Here is a 15,437-nt window from a genome sequence, read left to right on the forward strand (position 1 = left end):
TCATGAGTAGTTGGTGAGCTATCTGATCAGGTGTAACTTTACATTTACAGGAACAACATACTGTGGAAGCTAACAGGTTCATCGTGGGGAGCTCAACCGCATGTTTTGCTCACCACGGGTCTGGTGCTGAGTATCTCAGCAGCGGAATATGCAGCGCCAGTTTGGAGGAACTCTGCTCACACTAAGCAAGTTGACGTTGCCGTAAACGAAACTGTATGTATTGCCACAGGATGCCTCAAACCAACTCCCACAGACATCATTTACCCCATCATAGGCATAGCACCACCCACTATCTGCAGACAAGTAGCCGCCAAGATCGAAAGATCAAAACAAAAGAATGATCCTCGACACCCGATGCATATGCACCGAAAACAACGTGTCCGGCTGAAATCCCGCAGGAGTTTCATTGAAACTACTGAAGAGCTCGCCACCAAGCCCGCCGCAAGGCGGCTATCTCTTTGGGAAGAAATGGTGCCACACTCCACAATGGAAGTACTTGAGGAGGGATCTGCAGTATTTCAACTACCTTTTACAACTTGGAGGTCATTAAACCGGCTGTGCACTGGAGTAACTGGGTGCAAATCAAACCTATTTAAATGGGGTTACAGTGATGGTGACAGGTGTGAATGCGGAGCAATACAGGACTTGGACCACCTACTGATCTGCCCAGATATGTCTATAACATGCACTAAAGATGATATTTTGAAAGTCAATGACAAAGCAATCTACGTTGCTAATTACTGGGAAGGGAAGATATAATTGGTGCATCCGGACACGGAAGAAGAAGAAATCTGTAGGTACCTTGGGGTCAATGATCATCCACAAAAGTTTTCCTGAGCCAAATAGTATCTTATCCCGCGAATCAACCTTCAAGGACGTTGCACGTGGTGTAGTTGATTTCGCCTTCCGGTTGGGGAAATCTTGTGGCAGCAGGCCCTTTGCAGCGGTGTCACCTAGCTGAAATACTATTCCCCTAACTTCAACAGTTTGCTGTCTGAGGTCGATTTTAGCATGATGTTTATTCAGGAAATCCAGCCCTAGGATAGCGTCGTACCAGTCAGCTACCTTTGTTACCATTTCTACACCATTTTGAAATTGTACACTGTGAATATAGAAAATCAATTATGTACATCCTAATGAATTCACTGTACCTCCTCCTACCCCACTCAATCTATACCTTGGAGGGTCATATTTCTTTTCTCCAATGCATTCATTACTCACTACTGATATGTTCCTTGCCTCTTTATCCTGTATGGTAACAGATAACCAGCATTCCGCCTTCACATTCGCCTTAATGGCATGAAATTTTATTGGGAACGCCTGGCAGTGGCTCCGACATCCCATTTTAGTTTAACTGATTTCTATTTCTAAAATCTTTCTTCGACCTGCATTCCTCGAGTATGTGACCTATTCTTTGACAATTAGTGCATTGAGGTTGTCTGCAGTTTTTTGCTATATGTCCCTGTCGATCGCACCTAAAAATCGCTCTCCTGCTGAAAATAAATTTCGCTTCTCCTTGTATCTGGTGGCAATGTCTATTTCTTCGAAAGCTGTCACCACAGATACAGCATCCACTAAATTTTTAGGAAACTCTGCCCTGACACGACGGGACGTTTCAGGAGGTAACCCACGTAAAAATGTATCCAGAACTCTATCTTCTGCCTCTTGTAAAATAACTTTATTTGCTTCACCACTAGTTGTCAACTGATAGGTGTTAATATTAACTTTTCTAATCCTATCTACAAAGCCTTCTAATGACTCCTTTTGCCTCTGAGTGATAGTGTTTAATTTTTCCCTATAAAATCTACAGCTGTTCTGTTTTTGAAAATGTTTAAGTAATCCTTTCTTTAATTCCTCAAATGTTGGAGCATTATGTAATTCTTCATGGTGTAATACGTGTGCTTTAGCCTCACCTATCAATCTTAACTTTGTCATTTGTAAGAGCTGTTCATCTGACCATGATCCTAACTTTGCAGCTCCTACCAAATCATCAAAAAAGGCTGTTACGTCCTCGCCAGGTTTACCTGAAAAAGGAGTTACCAAGGCTGCTGCTGAAGAATCTAGAGTGGGAGGGATTGAAACGGTTTGCCTAACCTCACACAACTGTTTAAATAATGCATTATTATCATTTTTAAGCTGTGCTATTTGATTAACTAAGCTCTGAATAGCTTCCTCAGTAGAAACCACTTGTGGTGCTGACTCTGACTTTGTACGATTTTGTGTCATCATTTTACGAACAATTAGTTACACAATATTACTACACCGAATTAAAAAGATGTTTAAATATTTTTGACAAACTCTTAAAATTATGAGAGAGAATACACTTCTAAATAAAGAATATATTACGACTGCTATGCAAACCTCTATCCTTTCACACATTAAACAATACTAACTGTGGACCATTAGTGACTGTCATTCACACCTCATATTGAGCCAAGGGATTTTTCTCTGACACCAAATGTAACTGGCTAACCTCTTTTGATGCTAGTCAGTTGTCAGGATGAGCATTACTGCAAAGGTCATTTGATTCTAAAGCATTATGTCAGCGTGAAAAACACTAAATAAATTACTTTTTCTCTCTTAACAACATGTGGGCAGGGTGGGCTCTTCCTTGGCTCGGGTATGAGGTAGAATGAAACAGCATTTTTACATAAGATAACTTTTATTGAAAGATTTGTACAATGGTTTCCTTACTGGATTGTTCTAGCTGGGAGAGCGGCAGCTGTGTTGTTTGTGAAGCCTTTTGCTGCGTGAGCGGCGACGTCTGATTACGCCTGGTGATGTGTATCTCGTGTCGCCATCTTGCCCAGTTGACTGGAGACACGCATTGTGAGATGGCCCGTTTAATTATTGAGAATGAAGTCGTGAATCGGCTGGTGATACCTTGGATGTGGCATCCCCGTGTTTCTCTTCTCTATGCGGCCGCATCTGTCTGTGTTGTGCGTTGGCCAGTGGAGTGGCACGGCGGGAGAAGGCCTGTGTCCCGGACTCAAACACGGACTCCAGCTTGCCAGTCTTTGGCTGTCAGATCTTCATCACCAGCTCACAGGTGGCTGCTGATGTGAGGCCGTCTCCTTCCCGTCCTCATGAGCCAGCCGGGTATGTAAAAATCAGTCTTCAAATACCTTCTAACTTCTGTCTTCTGGCGGCGAGGCTGCTGCTTGTTATTCCATTACAGCGGTGGACTTTGTGCTTCTGTGTACGATGTAGTCTCTTCCTGTGTGATGGTCTTCAGCACTGAAACTGAACTGAAAAACTACTCTGTCGGGCCCACTGCGTCTCGCGTATTTATTTACTTCAGTTCACTGGAGGTGAATGACTTCACGGTCATTGCCTCTTCTGTCACGTTGAACAGCTTCTCGAAGAATCTTCTTAACGTCGGGCATTGGCTCTTGATCACATGTGACATTTGAGAAACACGTGAGCCAGTTGGGCGATGCCCTGACGGCTGAATCGGCAGCTTCCGCTTATGTGGCGAGGGCAGTGGCTTCTTCTGAATGAGCTGACTTGCAAGCGCCGGCCGTTGCCATGCTGCTCTGCCCACTGTTTGCCAGTGTGTAATTCTTCTAAACTACACTAAGTTTTTCATTTATTTTCTAATTTCTACTTCACTTCACATTGATTTCACTAATTTATTTACCTATCTTAAGTACCACTGAACAGTATTAAAATGTCTTCATAAAGAAAAAGAAAGCTGTATGAGGCAGCAAGAACTAGTAAAGACCCAGAAGTAGTTTTACACTACAAAAATTATTGTCACATATTGAGAAAAGTTGTGAGGAAATCAAGGAATATGTATTTTAGAGGAGAAATTAACAAACTCCTGCAATAAAATCAAATCAATATGGAATGTTGTTAGAAGGGAGACAGGAAAAGTAACCACTGGGGTAAGTAGTATTACTATTAAAGAGAACAAGACCCTCCTAATCAACAGTACACATGTAGCCAATGTATTTAACAACCATTTCTTTAGTGTAGGAGAAAAAATTGATATGAACAGTTCAAAAGAAAACGCCAGGCAGAACATGAAAGAGTCTGTTTTGAAAAAAAATTTGTGAGATTGAGTTTCACCTAACAGTCTCTTGTGAAATAAGTAAAATTATTAAATCTTTGAAAAATAAATGTTCTGTTGGAGTAGATGACATATCTAATAAGATATTAAAACAATGTGGAGCAATTACAGCTGATGTTCTGAGACACATATGTAGTGCATCACTAACTCAAGGTATGTTCCCAGACAGGTTAAAATATGCCATTGTCAGGCCTCTCTACAAAAAGGGGGACACCACAGATGTCAATAATTATTGGTCAGTATCCTTGCTTACACCATTTTCAAAAGAGAAAGTAATGTACTCAAGAGTGGTTAGCCATCTCAACAGTAATGGGATACTTAGTAAATAACAGTCCAGATTTCAAAAATGCTGTTCCTCTCAGACAGCAATATACGATTTCACTGTCCACATAACAGAGTCTTTAAATAGTAAAATGTCACCAATAGGAATTTTCTCTCACTTGTCCAAAGCATTTTACTGTGTGAACCATGGCATTATGTTACATAAATTACAATTCTATGGTATAAATGGAATAGCATATGAGTGGTTTAAATCATACCTACAGAACAGGAAGCAAAAAGTTTCCTTATATGGGTCAAGTGATTTAAATAAGTTTGCCACTTCATCTAAATGGGGTGAAATTACATTAGATGTTCCACAGGGTTCAATCATGGGTTCCCTTAATGTTCTTGATGTATGTGAACGACCTCCCTTCCTATCTGAAATAGGAAGCTGAACTGACACTGTTTGCTGATGATACAAGAATCATTATTAATCCAGTAAAAGAAATTCCAATTGAAAATTCTACAAATAAGGTCTTTGGAAAAGTCATTAATTGGTTTTCTGCAAGTGGGCTTGCTCTAAACTTTGAAAAAACACAGTACATCCAATTTTCTGCTGCAAAAGTACAGTTCCTTCAATAAATATAACACATCAACAGAAGTCAGTAGACAGTGTAGAGCATACTAAGTTTTTAGGTGTACATATAAAAGAGAATCTTAGTTGGAAAATTCATGTTTTGGAACTTCTAAAGCGACAAGGTTCAGCAACTTTTGCAATCAGAATATTTGCCAATTTTGAGGTTATGGAAATTAGTAGGCTAACGTACTTTGCATACTTTCACTCTCCGATGTCATACGAAATAATATTGGGGTAACTCAACATTTAGACAAAAAGTATTCACTGCTTAAAAGAAAGTGGTTAGAATAATGTGTGGGGTTCATATTCACACATCTTGTAGGCATCTTTATAAAAGACTGAGAATTCTTACAACAGCCTCACAGTACATTTATTCACTAATGAATATTGTTCTCAACAACATGGACCAGTTTAAAAACAACAGTGACATTCATGATTATAATACCAGAAAATAAAATTATATATATATATATATATATATATATATATATATATATATATATATATATATATATATATATATATAATTTTTTTTCTGGTATTATAATCATGAATGTCACTGTTGTCACGTTGAACAGCTTCTCGAAGAATCTTCTTAACATCGGTCATTGGCTCTTGATCACATGTGACATTTGAGAAACACGTGAGCCGGTTGGGCGATGCCCTGACGGCATAATAGAAGGAAACATTCCACGAAGGGAAAATATACCTAAAAACAAAGATGATGTGACTTACCAAATGAAAGTGCTGGCAGGTCGACAGACACACAAACGAACACAAACATACACACAAAATTCAAGCTTTCGCAACAAACTGTTGCCTCATCAGGAAAGAGGGAAGGAGAGGGAAAGACGAAAGGATGGGGTTTTAAGGGAGAGGGTAAGGAGTCATTCCAGTCCCGGGAGCGGAAAGACTTACCTTAGCTTGTGTCTGTATATGTGTGGATGGATATGTGTGTGTGTGCGAGTGTATACCCGTCCTTTTTTCCCCCTAAGGTAAGTCTTTCCGCTCCTGGGACTGGAATGACTCCTTACCCTCTCCCTTAAAACCCACATCCTTTTGTCTTTCCCTCTCCTTCCCTCTTTCCTGATGAGGCAACAGTTTGTTGCGAAAGCTTGAATTTTGTGTGTATGTTTGTGTTCGTTTGTGTGTGTCTATATATATATATATATATATATATATATATATATATATATATATATATATATATATAATGTATTACAGCTTAGTATGACAGTAATCAGAACTTCATGTCACATAAATCAGATTCCTCATGCTTTTTTATGGAGTAGTATGCTTCCCTCTTAAACAACTGTGCTAGAACATTCTTGAATATATTGTATCGAACACAATGGACAGCCTTTGGCAGTCTATTGAAAAATCTGGTGCCTACATATTTGTGGCTGTTGTGAATCTTAGCTAGCTATAGGTTCTATCAGTTGATTGTCAAGTTTTTGTGTTGCGACCATATACAGACATATTTAGGTTAAAATTATTTAAATTCTCTTTAACACTGAGAAGGCAACTATACATATAAAGGCTTGTAACTGTCATAATATTGAGCTCTCTGAAGTGATTTTTACAGGATACTCCTGGAGTCAGTGCTGCTATACATCTGATAGCCTGTTTTTGCCACTTGAATACAGTTTTTGAGCTAGGTCAGTTACCTCAAAGAAGAGTTTAATAGTGAGTTGACAAATCCAAAATGTAAAAAATGGAAAATACATGTATAAGGGGTTTTCAAAACGAAATGATCCAGGTGCATAATTACAGAAACCAGTACCTGTATGTTAGAAGTATTGACCCGGCTGTTAAGACACTTGTCCCACTGTGACACAAGGTGGCGAATGGTTGTCTCACAAAAGTCTTGGGGCTATGATGTTAACCAGTTCTGCACATACAGCTGGACATCAACATCCAAGGTGAATCGTTTGCCCTCAGAGCCTTTTTAAGGGCACCAAAAATGGCGTAATCACAGGGAGAGAGGTCTGGACTGTATGGAGGGTAGCCAAGGACCTCCCATTTGAATTTCTGCAGGAGTGCTATAACTGTGTAGGCCATATGAGGCTTTGCATTGTCGTGGAGCAGATTGACCCCATGGGTGAGATTGCCTGGTGGTTTTAATTTGATCGCTTGGTAAAGGGTGGTCAAGGTTTGCGACTAATGCTGGACATTCACTGTTGTCCCATGCATCATAAAGTGAATCAGAAGGGGGGCCATCTTGGTCAAAGAAGAATGTCAGCATAACCTTTCCTGCACTCATGTGGATGGCAATGTCCACCTGTTAGTGCAGAACTGGTTAACAGCACAACCTCAGGAATTTTATGAAACATCCATTCACCACCTTTTCTCACAGTGGGACAAGTGTCTCAACAGCCAGGGTCAATACTTCTAACATTCAGGTACTGGTGTCTGTAATTATGCGTCCAGCTCATTTCTTTTTGAATGCCCCTTATAGTAGGGTTTTGCTTACATTATTCCTTAGTTTATACAGCAGATAAATTACTCAAGAAAGTTTTGAGCTCAATTTTTCTGCATAACTTGCCCAGCTGAGTTTCTGATATATGTGGAACTCTAATAGTTTGATTGTTTTCTGATGTTCATTGGAGACACTTCAATTGAAAACAATGTCTTCAATTTTATTGTTATTAATTTGTAAATAATTTACCTGGAACTTGTTAGTGCGTCGGTCCATTGCTACATTTACATTACATCACATTTCCTCTGAATCATCAACTTGTGCGATTAGAGTTGTATCATCTGCATACAGTTCTGCCTGACAAGGGAAAAATGAGGGTAAATAATAGAGGGAAACATTCCACATGGAAAAAATATATCTAAAAACAAAGACGATGTGACTTACCAAACAAAAGTGCTGGCAGGTCGATAGACACACAAACAAACACAAACATACACACAAAATTCAAGCTTTTGCAACCAACGGTTGCTTCATCAGGAAAGAGGGAAGGAGAGGGAAAGACGAAAGGATGTGAGTTTTAAGGGAGAGGGTAAGGAGCCATTCCAATCCCAGGAGTAGAAAGACTTACCTTAGGGGAAAAAAAGGACAGGTATACACTCGCAAACACACACATATCCATCCGCACATACACAGACACAAGCAGACATTTGTAAAGGAAAAGAGTTTGGGCAGAGATGTCAGTCAAGGTGGAAGTACAGAGGCAAAGATGTTGTTGAATGACAGGTGAGGTATGAGCGGCAGCAACTTGAAATTAGCAGAGGTTGAGGCCCGGTTGGTAACGAGAAGAGAGGATATACTGAAGGGCAAGTTCCCATCTCCGGAGTTCTGAGTCTTTCCGCTCCCAGGACCGGAACGACTTCCCACCCTCCCCCCAAAAACCCACATCCCTCCCCCCTCCCCCCCTCCCCCCCCCCACCCCCAATGAAGCAACTGTTGGTTGTGAAAACCTGAACCCTGCATGCATGCTCGTGCCTGTCTGTGTGTCTATCAACATGCCAGCACCCCCGCCCAGCAAGTCACATCATCCCTGTTTTTAGATACATTTTTCCCACGTGGAATGTTTCGATGCGACCCACCAAACAAAAGTGCTAGCAGGTCGACAGACACACAAACAAACACACACACAAAACCCAAGCCCTCACAACCAACGGCTACCCCACCAGGAAAGAGGGAAGGAGAGGGAAAGACGAAAGGATGGGGGCTCCAAGGGAGAGGGCAAGGAGTCACTCCAATCCTGGGAGCGGAAAGACTTACCTTAGGGGGAAAAAAGGACAGGTATACAGTCGCACACACACCCATATCCAACCGCACATACACAGACACAAGCAGATGTTTGTAAAGGTGAAGAGTTTGGGCAGATATGTCAGTCAAGGCAGAAGTACAGAGGCAAAGATGTTGTTGAAAGACAGGTGAGGTATGAGCGGTGGCAACTTGAAATTAGGGGAGGTTGAGGTCTGGCAGATAACGAGAAGAGAGGATATACTGAAGGGCAAGTTCCCATCTCCGGAGTTCTGACAGGTTGGTGGTAGTGGGAAGTATCCAGGTAACCCGGACGGTGTAACACTGTGCCAGTATGTGCTGGCCATGCGCCAAGGCACGTTTAGCCACAGGGTGATCCTCATTACCAACAAACACTGTCTGCCTGTGTCCATTCATGCAAATGGACAGTTTGTTGCTGGTCATTCCCACATAGAAAGCTTCACAGTGTAGGCAGGTAAATCACGTGGGTGCTTTCACACGTGGCTCTGCCTTTGATTGTGTACACCTTCCGGGTTACAGGACTAGAGTAGGTGGTGGTGGGAGGGTGCATGGGACAGGTTTTACACCAGGTGCAGTTACAAGGGTAGGAGCCAGAGGGTAGGGAAGGTGGTTTGGGGATTTCATAGGGATGAACTAAGAGGTTACGAAGGTTAGGTGGATGGCGGAAAGACACTCTTGGTGGAGTGGGGAGGATTTCATAAAGGATGGATCTCATTTCAGGGCAGGATTTGAGGATTTGACTGCGATAAACAAAGTTAACTTTGTGCCTAACGTTGCGGTACACAGATATGTTACAGAATCGCATCACCCCTAGCCTATAGGATAAATACCTGCTGGAATGTACGACATTAATGTAGGATGGCAGCAGAACTTATTATTCGTTTCGGACCTCTTGATAAGTATGGAAGTGTGATTACACATGTCAATCACATCGCGATTACGGGCAGCATGGGGTTCACGCCTGAGCCTCAGGACGTGCGCTAGCATCGCATGGCGGGTGTTTCAAGCATCAACTTCACGTCTTAATATCTCGGGATGTACTGGGAATATTGTGATGCAATCAACACCATTGTGTATGTGATTTGTCATGCTATGGCTTGCTGAAGAAAAAATATGGGAGGTCTATTTAAAAAAACATAAGTTTGTGTTAAAAAACACATATGGTTTCGTTTTAGAATGTTTCTGAATATGCACATTCATGGGCCCCAGCCCTACATTGACACCAGTGAAAGTCGTTTTCCAATAGCTGTTATTGTTCCAGAGATATTTTGGGTGGACAAGATAGCTGGGACACCCTGTGTGTGTGTGTGTGTGTGTGTGTGTATATATATATATATATATATATATATATATATATATATAGGGGGAGGGTGGGGAGTCGTTCCGGTCCCGGGAGCGGAAAGACTCAAAACTCCGGAGATGGGAACTTGCCCTTCAGTATATCCTCTCTTCTCGTTACCAACCAGGCTTCAACCTCCGCTAATTTCAAGTTGCCGTTGCTCATACCTCACCTGTCATTCAACAACATCTTTACCTCTGTATTTCCACCTCGACTGACATCTCTGCCCAAACTCTTTGCCTTTACAAATGTCTGCTTGTGTCTGTGTATGTGCGGATGGATATGTGTGTGTTTGTGAGTGTATACCTGTCCTTTTTTTCCCCTAAGGTAAGTCTTTCCACTCCTGGGATTGGAGTGAATCCTTACCCTCTCCCTTAAAACCCACAACCTTTCGTCTTTCCCTCTCCTTCCCTCTTTCCTGATGAAGCAACCGTTGGTTGCAAAAACTTGAATTTTGTGTGTATGTTTGAGTTCGTTTGTGTGTCTATCAACCTGCCAGCGCTTTTGTTTGGTAAGTCACATCATCTTTGATAACAGGAATTATCCCAATACTGAGCCCTGTGGAACACCTTTTATAATAGGTAATGAATCTGACCTTTGTTTTTTAATAGTTACCATCTGCTTTCTGTTGCTTACGTATGAATCAGTAAGGTGAAGAGCATCCTCTCCAACTCCATAGAGCTGGAGCTTTTTTATAAGTATACAACAGAAAAGGGTGTTAAAAACTTTCCTCAAATGTAGAAGAGCTGCACGAGTTGTTTTCTTAGTGGCAAAATAGTCATATATTTTTGTAATGATAGCCTCATCTGCTTTGGCAGGGGGAAGATGAGGTCTGAAACCATATTGTGAGGGGCTATGTAGACAATTTTGCTTGAAGAATTTCTAACACAGCATTAATCAAAACTAGTTCCAGAACATTTATAACACTAGCAGTGACAAAAAAGAAAGAAAAATATTCCAAAGGCATTGTAGTTTACACTGATTGTTAAGTAGAGCATCAAAACCATGTTTAGTTTTTATGTCCTGCCACAAAATTAATCAAGTCTAGTTCCAAAGTAATTGTAAGCTTAGCAGTGATATTCATTTTGTCTCAGAAATTCATCAACCATATAAAAATGTTTCTCTGAGAGGTTCTCTTTGAGATTTTGTTTGAATCTGTGTAGTTGATTATGAAGATATTTAATATGTGATGGGAGTGCACTAAACAGCTAATTGCTAGAATAATAAACTCCCTTTTTAACTCAGTTAAGACTTTTCAGTGCAATATGCACACTAATTTTGGTTCTTATTTTGTACTCAAGATATTTGCTGTTGTTTTTGTAGAGAGAAAAGTTATTACAGGCAAAAGCCAACAAGGAGAAATATACTGTGAAACAGTGGTAATGTTCCTCATCCTTTGAATTAGGTGCCTGCCAGAATGCCTATGGTGAACACCATTCATTGTGCCAACGGCTTCTTTTTGTGCAGTGATTTGTTTTTGGGTGAGATGTTGATTCCTCCAGAATATAATTGCATATGACATTAATGAATGAAAGTAGTTAAAGCAGGAAGCCTTATCGTAGCTGCTTCAGCCACTGATGCAATAATCTGTAGTGAAAATGTTTCTGAACTAAATCTTTTCGAAAGATGAGGAAGATGTGTTGACCAATTACATTTGCTGTCAGTATAAGCACTCAGGAGTTTCGTATTCTCATCTTTCTGTATTGACTGATCTCTACACTTTATGTCAATTTATTGAAGGTTTTTTTGTAGTCTATGGAACCTCATATAATGTGTTTCATTTTCACTGAGTGAGAGACCATTTGAAGAAAACCACTTTAATATTTCAGTGAAAACTTCCTTCACAATTTGCTGAAGAATATTATCTCACAATTTGTCAACGAGAATTGTGGTATCATCTGTGAAAATGTTAAATATAGTATTTGTATTGGAATAAAGTGGGAGATCATTAATGAAAATAAGAAAGAGCATTGTCGCACACCACAACTTAAGGTGTCCCACTCAGATGATACATGTTCTCCAGATAAGCCCTTCAGTGTTAAATCTGCTTTATTCCTTTAGATATGACTGAAGCCACAAATTGACAGTACTTAATAAACCACAATACTCAGCCTTTTTCAAAATAATTTGATGGTTTGGCTTTTGAGAGATTGCATAAAATACCTGTTTGTGACTTTTTTTTGTAATAGGCTTCCAAAACTTGGCTGTTAAAAGACAATATTTGCTTGTTCACTAGAAAGACCAGCATGAAAGCCAAATTGGATTTTGTTGAGAATCTTGTGGAAGTTTAGATGACCAACAATCATTTTGTGAATGAGGTTTCTGAAAATTTTTGAAAATATAGTTAAAATGGAGACTGGGTGATAGCAGGTGTCATTACCTTCACTACCATTTTTAAAGCATGGTATCACTACTGTCAGCTTTAGTATATCAGGGAAAATTGATGTATCAACTATGTTACAAAAGACTGTACTTACACATTTATAAAAGTATTTCAATATTTTTCTTGAAATACTGTCAACAACAACAGACTTATTATTTTTCGATGACTTAATTATTCTTTCAATCTCATTTAACATAACAGAAGGTAAGGGTATTTGTAGGGTTTTGTTACTGATAGCTATCTGTAGAAGAGCCATTACTGGTTTATGTTTTCCTAAATTATTGTGACATTTATTTTATTTTGCCTAATACCTAGAATACAGTTTAATACTGCCTGGTAAGAAATTCTTTTGTGAAGTAAAAGTTGTTAAACAAGTATGATTGTTTTGGAAAAAATGTCATCTCATTTGTGATGGAAACTTCAGTTGTTGAAATACTTTTAAAAATGGCAATGAGAATGTGATTTTCTCAAAGTACTTGAGAGCAAACTACTGCTTCTTCTTATAATCTGAAGACGGTTGGTAATTGCTGAAACTGACAATAGCCTGTTGAAATTATATGTAATTAGGGTTTGTGATAATAAACTGTTTTAAAAGATTTGATTGCAATTTAATAACAATTAATTTTGTTATCTGTTAAATTCTTCAGATCACTTGAAGAATGGACTAATATTTTGATGGTTAAATGTTTCATTTATTTCTGAGTCATGCACAGTTGGAGCGTTGTATGACCTATGTAACTTTTTCTTGGAATATTATATTGATGAAAGTTTATGCTTTTTTTTCTTTGATATAGTGTTGACAAAAACTGCATTTAGGATAAATGTTTTCTTTGCGCATTGTCAGTATGTTCAGATCTCTAAAGTACTCTCCATAACAGACCAGGGCATAGACACTTTATATTAAATATATGATGGAGATCTACCCCATGATGTTTACTGTAAGATATTAATGAATGCCCGCCCCCCCCCCCCCCCCCCACATGAACCATGGAGCTTGCCATTGGTGGGGAGGCTTGCATGCCTTAGTGATACAGATAGCCGTACTGTACGTGCAACCACAATGGAGGGGTATTTGTTGAGAGGCAAGACAAATGTGTGGTTCCTGAAGAGGGGCAGCAGCCTTTTCAGTAGTTGCAGGGGCATCAGTCTGGATGATTGACTGATCTGGCCTTGTAACACCAACAGCCTTGCTGTGCTGGTACTGTGAACGGCTGAAAGCAAGGGGAAACTACAGCCATAATTTTTCCCGAGGGCATGCAGCTTTACTGTATGGTTCAATGATGATGGTGTCCTCTTGGTTAAAATATTTCGGAGGTAAAATAGTCCCCCATTTGGATCTCCGAGCGGGGACTACTCAAGAGGACGTCATTATCAGGAGAAAGAAAACTGGCGTTCTACAGATCGGAGCATGGAATGTCAGATCTCTTAATTGGGGAGGTAGGTTAGAAAATTTAAAAAAGGAAATGGACAGGTTAAAGTTAGATATAGTGGGAATTTGTGAAGTTCTGTGGCAGGAGGAACAAACTTCTGGTCAGGTGAATACAGGGTTATAAATACAAAATCAAATAGAGGAAATGCTGGAGTAGGTTTAATAATGAATAAAAAAAAATAGGAGTGTGGGTAAGCTACTACAAACAGCATAGTGAACACATTATTGTGGCCAAGATAGACACAAATCCCACGCCTACTACAGTAGTACAAGTTTATATGCCAACTAGCTCTGCATATGACAAAGAGATTGATGAAATGTATGATGAGATAAAAGAAATTATTCAGATAGTGAAGGGAGACGAAAATTTAATAGTCATGGGTGACTGAAATTTGGTAGTAGGAAAAGGAAGAGAAGGAAACGTAGTGGGTGAATATGGATTGGGGGTAATAAATGAAAGAGGAAGCTGCCTGGTAGAATTTGCACAGAGCATAACTTAATCATAGCTAACATTTGGTTCAAGAATCATAAAAGAAGGTTGTATACATGGAAGAAGCCAGGAGACAATGGAAGGTTTCAGATAGATTATATAATGGTAAGACAGAAATTAAGGAACCAGGTTTTAAATTGTAACACATTTCCAGGGGCAGTTGTGGACTCTGACCGCAATCTATTGGTTCTGAACTGTAGATTAGAACTGAAGAAACGGCAAAAAGGTGGCAATTTAAGGAGATGGCACCTGGATAAACTGACTAAACCACAGGTTGTAGAGATTTTCAGGGAGAGCATAAGGGAACAATTGACAGGAATGGGGGAAGGAAATACAATAGAAGAAGAATGGGTAGCTTTGAGGGATGAAGTAGTGAAGGCAGCAGAGGATCAATTAGGTAAAAAGACGAGGGCTAGTAGAAATCCTTGGGTAACAGAAGAAATACTGAATGTAATTGATGAAAGGAGAAAATATAAAAGTTCAGTAAATGAAGCAGCAAAAAGGAATACAAACATCTCAAAAATGAGATCAACAGGAAGTGCCAAATGGCTAAGCAGGGATGGCTAGAGCACAAATGTGAGGATGTAGAGGCATATATCACTAGGGGTAAGATAGATACTGCCTACAGGAAAATTAAAGACATTTGGAGGAAAGGGAACCACTTGTATGAATATTAAGAGCTCAGATAGAAACCCAGTTCTAAACAAAGAGGGGAAAGTAGAAAGGTGAAAGGAGTATATAGAGGGTCTATACAAGGGTGGTGTACTTGAGGACAATATTATTGAAATGGAAGAGGATGTAGATTAAGATGAAATGGAAGATATAATACTGCGTGAAGAGTTTGACAGAGCACTGAAAGACCTATGTTGAAACACGGCCCTGGGAGTAGACAACATTCCATTAGAACTACTGACAGCCTTGGGAGAGCCAGTCCTGACAAAACTTTACCATCTGGTGAGCAAGGTGTATGAGACAGGCGAAATAGCCTCAGACCTCCAGAAGAATATAATAATTCCGATCCCAAAGAAAGCAGGTGTTGACGGATGTGAAAATTACTGAACTATCGGTTTAATAAGTCACAGCTGCA

Source organism: Schistocerca cancellata, chromosome 4, assembly GCF_023864275.1.
Source record: "Schistocerca cancellata isolate TAMUIC-IGC-003103 chromosome 4, iqSchCanc2.1, whole genome shotgun sequence".
Lineage (NCBI taxonomy): Eukaryota > Metazoa > Arthropoda > Insecta > Orthoptera > Acrididae > Schistocerca > Schistocerca cancellata.